This window comes from Oncorhynchus nerka, linkage group LG16, assembly GCF_034236695.1.
Source record: "Oncorhynchus nerka isolate Pitt River linkage group LG16, Oner_Uvic_2.0, whole genome shotgun sequence".
Taxonomy (NCBI): Eukaryota; Metazoa; Chordata; class Actinopteri; order Salmoniformes; family Salmonidae; genus Oncorhynchus; species Oncorhynchus nerka.
Window position 1 is genome coordinate 46,547,473 of NC_088411.1, and position 12,085 is coordinate 46,559,557.

Sequence of the window (12,085 nt, forward strand, 5' to 3'; positions counted from 1 at the left end):
TGTATATAGCTACTGACCCTGTATATAGCTACTGACCCTGTATATAACTACTGACCCTGTATATAACTACTGACCCTGTATATAGCTACTGACCCTGTATATAGCTACTGACCCTGTATATAGCTACTAACCCTGTATATAACTACTGACCCTGTATATAGCTACTGACCCTGTATATAACTACTGACCCTGTATATAGCTACTGACCCTGTATATAACTACTGACCCTGTATATAACTACTGACCCTGTATATAGCTACTGACCCTGTATATAGCTACTGACCTTGTATATAGCTACTGACCCTGTATATAACTACTGACCCTGTATATAGCTACTGACCCTGTATATAGCTACTGACCCTGTATATAACTACTGACCCTGTATATAGCTACTAACCCTGTATATAGCTACTGACCCTGTATATAGCTACTGACCCTGTATATAGCTACTGACCCTGTATATAGCTACTGACCCTAGATATAACTGCTGACCCTGTATATAGCTACTGACCCTGTATATAACTACTGACCCTGTATATAACTACTGACCCTGTATATAACTACTGACCCTGTATATAGCTACTGACCCTGTATATAACTACTGACCCTGTATATAACTACTGACCCTGTATATAGCTACTGACCCTGTATATAGCTACTGACCCTGTATATAACTACTGACCCTGTATATAACTACTGACCCTGTATATAGCTACTGACCCTGTATATAACTACTGACCCTGTATATAGCTACTGACCCTATATATAGCTACTGACCCTGTATATAGCTACTGACCCTGTATATAACTACTGACCCTGTATATAGCTACTGACCCTGTATATAGCTACTGACCCGGTATATAGCTACTAACCCCGTATATAACTACTGACCCTGTATATAGCTACTGACCCTGTATATAACTACTGACCCTGTATATAGCTACTGACCCTGTATATAACTACTGACCCTGTATATAGCTACTGACCCTGTATATAACTACTGACCCTGTATATAGCTACTGACCCTGTATATAGCTACTGACCCTGTATATAACTACTGACCCTGTATATAACTACTGACCCTGTATATAGCTACTGACCCTCCCTGTATATAGCTACTGACCCTGTATATAGCTACTGACCCTGTATATAACTACTGACCCTGTATATAGCTACTGACCCTGTATATAGCTACTGACCCTGTATATAGCTACTGACCCTGTATATAACTACTGCCCCTGTATATAACTACTGACCCTGTATATAGCTACTGACCCTGTATATAGCTACTAACCCTGTATATAACTACTGACCCTGTATATAGCTACTGACCCTGTATATAACTACTGACCCTGTATATAGCTACTGACCCTGTATATAACTACTGACCCTGTATATAGCTACTGACCCTGTATATAACTACTGACCCTGTATATAGCTACTGACCCTGTATATAGCTACTGACCCTGTATATAACTACTGACCCTGTATATAACTACTGACCCTGTATATAACTACTGACCCTGTATATAGCTACTGACCCTGTATATAGCTACTGACCCTGTATATAGCTACTGACCCTGTATATAGCTACTAACCCTGTATATAACTACTGACCCTGTATATAGCTACTGACCCTGTATATAACTACTGACCCTGTATATAGCTACTGACCCTGTATATAGCTACTGACCCTGTATATAGCTTCTGACCCTGTATATAACTACTGACCCTGTATATAACTACTGACCCTGTATATAGCTACTGACCCTGTATATAACTACTGACCCTGTATATAGCTACTGACCCTGTATATAACTACTGACCCTGTATATAGCTACTGACCCTGTATATAACTACTGACCCTGTATATAGCTACTGACCCTGTATATAACTACTGACCCTGTATATAACTACTGACCCTGTATATAGCTACTGACCCTGTATATAGCTACTGACCCTGTATATAGCTACTAACCCTGTATATAACTACTGACCCTGTATATAGCTACTGACCCTGTATATAACTACTGACCCTGTATATAGCTACTGACCCTGTATATAACTACTGACCCTGTATATAGCTACTGACCCTGTATATAGCTACTGACCCTGTATATAGCTACTGACCCTGTATATAGCTACTGACCCTGTATATAACTACTGACCCTGTATATAACTACTGACCATGTATATAGCTACTGACCCTGTATATAACTACTGACCATGTATATAGCTACTGACCCTGTATATAGCTACTGACCCTGTATATAACTACTGACCATGTATATAGCTACTGACCCTGTATATAGCTACTGTCCCTGTATATAGCTACTGACCCTGTATATAACTACTGACCCTGTATATAGCTACTGACCCTGTATATAGCTACTGACCCTGTATATAACTACTGACCCTGTATATAGCTACTGACCCTGTATATAGCTACTGACCCTGTATATAACTACTGACCCTGTATATAGCTACTGACCCTGTATATAGCTACTGACCCTGTATATAACTACTGACCTTGTATATAGCTACTGACCCTGTATATAGCTACTGACCCTGTATATAGCTACTGACCCTGTATATAACTACTGACCCTGTATATAGCTACTGACCCTGTATATAACTACTGACCCTGTATATAGCTACTGACCCTGTATATAGCTACTGACCCTGGATATAACTGCTGACCCTGTATATATAGCTACTAACCCTGTATATAACTACTGACCCTGTATATAACTACTGACCCTGTATATAGCTACTGACCCTGTATATAACTACTGACCCTGTATATAGCTACTGACCCTGTATATAGCTACTGACCCTGTATATAACTACTGACCATGTATATAGCTACTGACCCTGTATATAACTACTGACCATGTATATAGCTACTGACCCTGTATATAGCTACTGACCCTGTATATAACTACTGACCCTGTATATAGCTACTGACCCTGTATATAGCTACTGACCCTGTATATAACTACTGACCCTGTATATAACTACTGACCATGTATATAGCTACTGACCCTGTATATAACTACTGACCATGTATATAGCTACTGACCCTGTATATAGCTACTGACCCTGTATATAGCTACTGACCCTGTATATAGCTACTGACCCTGTATATAGCTACTGTCCCTGTATATAGCTACTGACCCTGTATATAACTACTGACCCTGTATATAGCTACTGACCCTGTATATAGCTACTGACCCTGTATATAACTACTGACCCTGTATATAGCTACTGACCCTGTATATAGCTACTGACCCTGTATATAGCTACTGACCCTGTATATAGCTACTGACCCTGTATATAACTACTGACCCTGTATATAACTACTGACCCTGTATATAGCTACTGACCCTGTATATAGCTACTGACCCTGTATATAACTACTGACCCTGTATATAGCTACTGACCCTGTATATAGCTACTGACCCTGTATATAACTACTGACCCTGTATATAGCTACTGACCCTGTATATAACTACTGACCCTGTATATAGCTACTGACCCTGTATATAGCTACTGACCCTGGATATAACTGCTGACCCTGTATATATAGCTACTGACCCTGTATATAACTACTGACCCTGTATATAACTACTGACCCTGTATATAGCTACTGACCCTGTATATAGCTACTGACCCTGTATATAACTACTGACCCTGTATATAGCTACTGACCCTGTATATAGCTACTGACCCTGTATATAACTACTGACCATGTATATAGCTACTGACCCTGTATATAACTACTGACCATGTATATAGCTACTGACCCTGTATATAGCTACTGACCCTGTATATAACTACTGACCATGTATATAGCTACTGACCCTGTATATAGCTACTGTCCCTGTATATAGCTACTGACCCTGTATATAACTACTGACCCTGTATATAGCTACTGACCCTGTATATAGCTACTGACCCTGTATATAACTACTGACCCTGTATATAGCTACTGACCCTGTATATAGCTACTGACCCTGTATATAACTACTGACCCTGTATATAGCTACTGACCCTGTATATAGCTACTGACCCTGTATATAACTACTGACCCTGTATATAGCTACTGACCCTGTATATAGCTACTGTCCCTGTATATAGCTACTGACCCTGTATATAACTACTGACCCTGTATATAGCTACTGACCCTGTATATAACTACTGACCCTGTATATAGCTACTGACCCTGTATATAGCTACTGACCCTGGATATAACTGCTGACCCTGTATATATAGCTACTAACCCTGTATATAACTACTGACCCTGTATATAACTACTGACCCTGTATATAACTACTGACCCTGTATATAACTACTGACCCTGTATATAGCTATTGACCCTGTATATAACTACTGACCCTGTATATAACTACTGACCCTGTATATAGCTACTGACCCTGTATATAGCTACTGACCCTGTATATAACTACTGACCCTGTATATAGCTACTGACCCTGTATATAGCTACTGACCCTGTATATAGCTACTGACCCTGTATATAGCTACTAACCCTGTATATAACTACTGACCCTGTATATAGCTACTGACCCTGTATATAACTACTGACCCTGTATATAGCTACTGACCCTGTATATAACTACTGACCCTGTATATAGCTACTGACCCTGTATATAGCTACTGACCCTGTATATAGCTACTGACCCTGTATATAACTACTGACCCTGTATATAACTACTGACCATGTATATAGCTACTGACCCTGTATATAACTACTGACCATGTATATAGCTACTGACCCTGTATATAGCTACTGACCCTGTATATAGCTACTGACCCTGTATATAGCTACTGTCCCTGTATATAGCTACTGACCCTGTATATAACTACTGACCCTGTATATAGCTACTGACCCTGTATATAGCTACTGACCCTGTATATAACTACTGACCCTGTATATAGCTACTGACCCTGTATATAGCTACTGACCCTGTATATAGCTACTGACCCTGTATATAGCTACTGACCCTGTATATACCTACTGACCCTGTATATAACTACTGACCCTGTATATAGCTACTGACCCTGTATATAGCTACTGACCCTGTATATAACTACTGACCCTGTATATAGCTACTGACCCTGTATATAGCTACTGACCCTGTATATAACTACTGACCCTGTATATAGCTACTAACCCTGTATATAACTACTGACCCTGTATATAGCTACTGACCCTGTATATAACTACTGACCCTGTATATAGCTACTGACCCTGTATATAACTACTGACCCTGTATATAGCTACTGACCCTGTATATAACTACTGACCCTGTATATAGCTACTGACCCTGTATATAACTACTGACCCTGTATATAGCTACTGACCCTGTATATAGCTACTGACCCTGTATATAGCTACTGACCCTGGATATAACTGCTGACCCTGTATATAGCTACTAACCCTGTATATAACTACTGACCCTGTATATAACTACTGACCCTGTATATAACTACTGACCCTGTATATAGCTACTGACCCTGTATATAACTACTGACCCTGTATATAACTACTGACCCTGTATATAGCTACTGACCCTGTATATAGCTACTGACCCTGTATATAACTACTGACCCTGTATATAACTACTGACCCTGTATATAGCTAACCCTGTATATAACTACTGACCCTGTATATAGCTACTGACCCTGTATATAGCTACTGACCCTGTATATAACTACTGACCCTGTATATAACTACTGACCCTGTATATAGCTACTGACCCTGTATATAGCTACTGACCCTGTATATAGCTACTAACCCTGTATATAACTACTGACCCTGTATATAGCTACTGACCCTGTATATAACTACTGACCCTGACCCCTGTATATAGCTACTGACCCTGTATATAGCTACTGACCCTGTATATAACTACTGACCCTGTATATAGCTACTGACCCTGTATATAGCTACTGACCCTGTATATAACTACTGACCCTGTATATAGCTACTGACCCTCCCTGTATATAACTGACTGACCCTGTATATAGCTACTGACCCTGTATATAACTACTGACCCTGTATATAGCTACTGACCCTGTATATAACTACTGACCCTGTATATAGCTACTGACCCTGTATATAGCTACTGACCCTGTATATAGCTACTGACCCTGTATATAGCTACTGACCCTGTATATAACTACTGACCCTGTATATAGCTACTGACCCTCTACTGACCCTATATAGCTACTGACCCTGTATATAACTACTGACCCTGTATATAGCTACTGACCCTGTATATAGCTACTGACCCTGTATATAACTACTGACCCTGTATATAACTACTGACCCTGTATATAGCTACTGACCCTGTATATAGCTACTGACCCTGTATATAGCTACTAACCCTGTATATAACTACTGACCCTGTATATAGCTACTGACCCTGTATATAACTACTGACCCTGTATATAGCTACTGACCCTGTATATAACTACTGACCCTGTATATAGCTACTGACCCTGTATATAACTACTGACCCTGTATATAACTACTGACCCTGTATATAGCTACTGACCCTGTATATAACTACTGACCCTGTATATAGCTACTGACCCTGTATATAACTACTGACCCTGTATATAGCTACTGACCCTGTATATAACTACTGACCCTGTATATAGCTACTGACCCTGTATATAACTACTGACCCTGTATATAGCTACTGACTGACCTGTATATAGCTACTGACCCTGTATATAGCTACTGACCCTGTATATAACTACTGACCCTGTATATAGCTACTGACCCTGTATATAGCTACTGACCCTGTGTATATAACTACTGACCCTGTATATAGCTACTGACCCTGTATATAACTACTGACCCTGTATATAGCTACTGACCCTGTATATAACTACTGACCCTGTATATAGCTACTGACCCTGTATATAACTACTGACCCTGTATATAACTACTGACCCTGTATATAGCTACTGACCCTGTATATAACTACCCTGTATATAGCTACTGACCCTGTATATAACTACTGACCCTGTATATAACTACTGACCCTGTATATACTGACCCTGTATATAACTACTGACCCTGTATATAGCTACTGACCCTGTATATAGCTACTGACCCTGTATATAACTACTGACCCTGTATGTATATAACTACTGACCCTGTATATAACTACTGACCCTGTATATAGCTACTGACCCTGTATATAACTACTGACCCTGTATATAACTACTAACCCTGTATATAGCTACTGACCTTGTATATAACTACTGACCCTGTATATAACTACTGACCCTGTATATAACTACTGACCCTGTATATAACTACTGACCCTGTATATAACTACTGACCCTGTATATAGCTACTGACCCTGTATATAACTACTGACCCTGTATATAACTACTGACCCTGTATATAACTACTGACCCTGTATATAACTACTGACCCTGTATATAGCTACTGACCCTGTATATAACTACTGACCCTGTATATAACTACTGACCCTGTATATTCTGACCACCCTAAAAGTGCCGCATGTCATGATGACATACATCTACATCTCGATCAATGACAGAAGACTTAATGATCCACAGATCCTCAAACAGTTCTACAGCTGCACCATCGAGAGCATCCTGACTAGTTGCATCACCGCCTGGTATGGCAACCTGCCAGCGCTCAGGAACTCAGACGGGGGCGAAGGTTCACCTTCCAACAGAACAACGACCCAAAAGCACACAGCCAAGAATTTTTTTTGTGGCTTCGGGAAAAGTTTTAAATGACTTTGAGTGGCCAGAACCTGGACTTGAACCAGATCGAACATCTCTGGAGGGACCTGAAAATAGCTGTGCAGCAACGCTCCCCATCCAACCTGACAGAGCTTGAGAGGATCTGCAGAGAAGAATGGGAGAAACTCCCCAAATACAGGTGTGCTAAGCGTGTAGAGTTATACCCAAAAAGACTGTAATCACTGCCAAATGTGCTTCAACAAAGTACTGAGTAAAGGGTCTGAATACTAATGTAAATGTGATATTTCTGTTGTTTTATTATACATTTGCAAAAATGTTAAAAAAAACAGAAAGAGAGAGAGAGAGAGAAGAGAAGGAGAGAGAGAGAGAAGAGAAGGAGATAGAGAGAGAGAGAGAAGAGAAGGAGAGAGAGAGGAGAGAGAGAGAGAAGAGAAGGAGAGAGTGAGAAGAGAAGGAGAGAGTGAGAAGAGGAGAGAGAGAGAGAAGGAGAGAGAGAGAGAGAAGAGAAGGAGAGAGAGAAGGAGAGAGAGAGAGAAGAGAAGGAGAGGAGAGAGTGAGAAGAGAAGGAGGGAGAGAGAGAGAGAAGGAGAGAGAGAGAGAGAGAGAGAGAAGAGAAGGAGAGAAGGAGAGAGTGAGAAGAGAAGGAGAGAGTGAGAAGAGAAGGAGAGAGAGAGAGAAGAGAAGGAGAGAGAGAGAGAGAGAGAAGAGAAGAGAAGGAGAGAGAACACTCTTCTGGCCCTCAGAGAGAAGGGAGAAATGTACACTGACAGGGCCAGTCCCAGATCCACTCCAATGCAAACATGCCTCCTTCTCCTCATATAAGCAATAACACAACGCCTGGCCTGGCCTCCTATGATGCTTACGTTGTCCTTTGTTTGGCTAAGCAGCATGTTATGTGGCCCATTAGGAAACAGAAGGGTACGGGACACAGAGACCAGAATATCCCCAGGTCACTATCACTCGTTACCCCGCTCTCTCCTTCCATCTCCCGCTCTATCCCCCCCTCTCTCTCGCCCCCTTCCTTCCTCTCTACCCCTCTCTCGCCCCCTTCCTTCCTCTCTACCCCTCTCTCCCCCACCCCACTTCTCTCTCCCGCTCTATCCCCCCCTCTCTCGCCCCCTTCCTTCCTCTCTACCCCTCTCTCCCCACCCCACTTCTCTCTCCCGCTCTATCCCCCTCTCTCGCTCCCTTCCTTCCTCTCTACCCCTCTCTTGCCCCGTTCCTTCCTCCCTCCCTCTCTTGCCCCCTTCCTTCCTCTCTACCCCTCTCTCCCCACCCCACTTCTCTCTCCCCCTCTTATCTTTCTCCCTTTCTCACCCTCCCTCCCCTCTCTACCACTGCCTCAAGGTGACATCACAGTGCTGTGTTCCCTCTGATCCTCTGATCCCTGATATCACTTCAATATTCACACACACACACAGCCCCCCTCATATTCTAGGGGTTATTCTGAACTAATCTCCTCAGGCCATAATTCAGATTAGATTTGGTGTTATTATTGCTCTGTCCATTCCCCACTACCCTGCCTGCTGTTTGGATGTGTGTGTGTGTGTGTGTGTGTGTGTGTGTGTGTGTGTGTGTGTGTGTGTGTGTGTGTGTGTGTGTGTGTGTGTGTGTGTGTGTGTGTGTGTGTGTGTGTGTGTGTGTGCGCAGGATAAACCTACTGACAGACGTCCATGGTGCCTGGACCACTCTGTTTGAGAGAATTGATTAAAATGACTGACCAGTGACCCAGATTTGAAGGCTGAGCAAAATAGATACTGTGAAATACAAATGTATATTATACTACTGTATAAAGAAAGAGACAGAGAGAGATAGAGAGAAACAGAGAGTGAGAGAAAGACAGATAGAGAAACAGAGTGAGAGAGAGAGAGACAGGGAGAGAGACAGATAGAGAAACAGAGTGAGAGAGAGAGAGACAGAGAGACAGCGAGAGAGAGAGAGACAGAGAGAGAGAGAGAGAGAGACAGGGAGAGAGACAGATAGAGACAGAGAGAGAAACAGAGACAGAGAGAGAGAGAGAGACAGAGAGAGAGAAAATATATTATACAAACACCAAATTGAGACTCTGCACGCAGAATTCTGCAAAAATATCCTCCGTGTACAACGTAAAACACCAAATAATGCATGCAGAGCAGAATTAGGCCGATACCCACTAATTATCAAAATCCAGAAAAGAGACGTTAAATTCTACAACCACCTAAAAGGAAGCGATTCACAAACCTTCCATAACAAAGCCATCACCTACAGAGAGATGAACCTGGAGAAGAGTCCCCTAAGCAAGCTGGTCCTGGGGCTCTGTTCACAAACACAAACACACCCTACAGAGCCCCAGGACAACAGCACAATTAGACCCAACCAAATCATGAGAAAACAAAAAGATAATTACTTAACACATTGGAAAGAATTAACAAAAAAACAGAGCAAACTAGAATGCTATTTGGCCCTACACAGCGGCAGAATACCTGACCACTGTGACTGACCCAAACTTAAGGAAAGCTTTGACTATGTACAGACTCAGTGAGCATAGCCTTGCTATTGAGAAAGGCCGCCGTAGGCAGACATGGCTCTCAAGAGAAGACAGGCTATGTGCTCACTGCCCACAAAATGAGGTGGAAACTGAGCTGCACTTCCTAACCTCCTGCCCAATGTATGACCATATTAGAGAGACATATTTCCCCCAGATTACACAGATTCACAAAGAATTCGAAAACAAATCCAATTTTGAAAAACTCCCATATCTTTTGGGTGAAATTCCACAGTGTGCCATCACAGCAGCAAGATTTGTGACCTGTTGCCACGAGAAAAGGGCAACCAGTGAAGAACAAACACCATTGTAAATACAACCCATATTTATGCTTATTCATTTTATCTTGTGTCCTTTAACTATTTGTACATTGTATATATATATAATATGACATTTGTAATGTCTTTACTGTTTTGAAACTTCTGTATGTGTAATGTTTACTGTTAATTTTTGTTGTTTTTCACTTTATATATTCACTTTGTATGTTGTCTACCTCACTTGCTTTGGCAATGTTAACACATGTTTCCCATGCCAATAAAGCCCTTGAATTGAATTGAATTGAGAAACAGTGAGAGAGAGATTATATGACAGGTGTTAGTTGACAGAACTCAAGGTGATCCCAGCTTCTACTATCAAACCTAGATAAAACCCTCATGCCATCTCATTCTATCCCAGCCCATCTCATCTCATCCCAGCCATCTCATCCCAGCCATCTCATCCCAGCCCATCTCATCCCAGCCCATCTCATCCCAGCCATCTCATCTCATCCCAGCCATCGCATCCCAGCCCATCTCATCTCATCCCAGCCATCTCATCTCATCTCATCCCAGCCATCTCATCTCATCCCAGCCATCACATCTCATCCCAGCCCAACTCATTCCATCCCAGCCCATCTCATCCCAGCCCATCTCATCTCATCCCAGCCATCTCATCCCAGCTCATCTCATCCCAGCCCATCTCATCTCATCCCAGCCCATCTCATCTCATCCCAGCCATCTCATCCCAGCCCATCTCATCCCAGCCATTTCATCTCATCCCAGCCATCTCATCCCAGCCCATCTCATCCCAGCCCATCTCATCTCATCCCAGCCCATCTCATCTCATCCCAGCCCATCTCATCTCATCCCAGCCATCTCATCCCAGCCCATCTCATCCCAGCCCATCTCATCCCAGCCCATCTCATCTCATCCCAGCCCATCTCATCTCATCCCAGCCCATCTCATCTCATCCCAGCCATCTCATCCCAGCCCATCTCATCCCAGCCATTTCATCTCATCCCAGCCATCTCATCCCAGCCATTTCATCTCATCCCAGCCCATCTCATCCCAGCCCATCTCATCTCATCCCAGCCCATCTCATCTCATCCCAGCCCATCTCATCTCATCCCAGCCATCTCATCCCAGCCCATCTCATCCCAGCCATTTCATCTCATCCCAGCCATCTCATCCCAGCCATTTCATCTCATCCCAGCCATCTCATCCCAGCCATTTCATCTCATCCCAGCCCATCTCATCCCAGCCCATCTCATCCCAGCCCATCTCATCCCAGCCCATCTCATCCCAGCCATCTGATTCCATCTTAAATACACAGTCAATTTATTGAAAACTTTATTGAGTTTTCCTCCCTAATTGGAAAATGTATTGTGGTATTATGTAGAAAGAAACAATACTGAAAATGTATGAATTCAGTGTTAGTTGCTTTGGTTATCGTCTAGAGCATGGGTGTCAAACTCTGGCCCGCGAGACAATACCAAATTACTACTAGAGCTGGCCCGCCGGTATTATA